Source organism: Trachymyrmex cornetzi, unplaced genomic scaffold (assembly GCF_001594075.2).
Source record: "Trachymyrmex cornetzi isolate Tcor2-1 unplaced genomic scaffold, Tcor1.1 scaffold618, whole genome shotgun sequence".
In the NCBI taxonomy this organism is placed as follows: domain Eukaryota; kingdom Metazoa; phylum Arthropoda; class Insecta; order Hymenoptera; family Formicidae; genus Trachymyrmex; species Trachymyrmex cornetzi.
Window position 1 is genome coordinate 1,523 of NW_017299935.1, and position 1,227 is coordinate 2,749.

Genomic DNA, 1,227 nt, shown 5'->3' on the forward strand with positions numbered 1-1,227 from the left:
CAATTTGTACTTCAAACAATAAATGTAATTCATATGAGCGTGACGTATACTCTGCACTTTTGGTCTTATAATTATATAATGCACGACTTTCGATCTTGATACTATGTTATCATGAAGACGTTACGTAAATGCTGTCTAGCTGTACGTGATACAAACTATGACTAGATGTTCGCAAAGTTCCGAAAATAGATATGTTTACATCGTTCCTTCCTGTTTATGCGAATATATGCAATATTGTGAACGTGCTGCGTGAAGGAGTACGGATGCCGCGCGTATAGAGGCGTTTTTAATTATTTCTCAAAAATGGTACTTTGGAAAATAACTTTATCACACATGGTTGAATTGGTCTTAAAATAATATTTCTTTTTATTATAAAAAGAAATCTAATAAAGTCAAATGGTTGGTGATTGATTCATGGTTTATGTATCCCAACCTTTGGGGGTATGAATATATAACTTTCTCTTTCTTTGGTTGAACGCCTTTTTTATTCTCTTTATACAACAACTCGAAACATAGCCGTTACATCCTATCTTTTAATACAGCACAGTAATAATAATAATACTTACACACCTCTCTCGCTCTTACCACACACACTCGATCTATCGATCTATCGATCTCTCGCTCTACACACCTTTAGCGCTCCGCGACATCCTGTCCGCCTTGAAAGGCTTGACTTTCAAAACAAAAAACAAACAAATACAAAAAAAATATTTATTCTAATGGCAATACACTAATTCTCTGAATCGCTCGTTGAGTTAACCCTAACTGGGTTTTCAATTCCACCATCCGAACTAGTCCATCCTGTCCTTTAATGAGCTCGATTATGCGACCCAATCTCCATTGAAGCGGGGGGGCGTTATCATCTCGTAGCAATACAAGAGCACCTATCTTAAGATTAGGATTTTCTTTACGTTCTTTCCATTTTTGTCTAACTTGTAAATTAGAAACATATTCTCTTGACCAACGCTTCCAGAAGCCTTGTATAATACTAGATAGTAGTTGAAAGCGCGATAAGCGATTTAGGTGTATTTGCTCAAGATTGGGTTCTGGAATCGCCGTTAAGGGCGCGCCTACTAAAAAGTGTCCAGGCGTAAGTGCCGATAAATCTGAGGAGTCCGTTGAGACTGGAGTTATTGGCCTCAAAATTAGTATAGCCTCAATTTGAGTAAATATTGTAGTCAATTCTTCAAATGTCAAACTATTCTGATTCATTACTGCCTTCATATG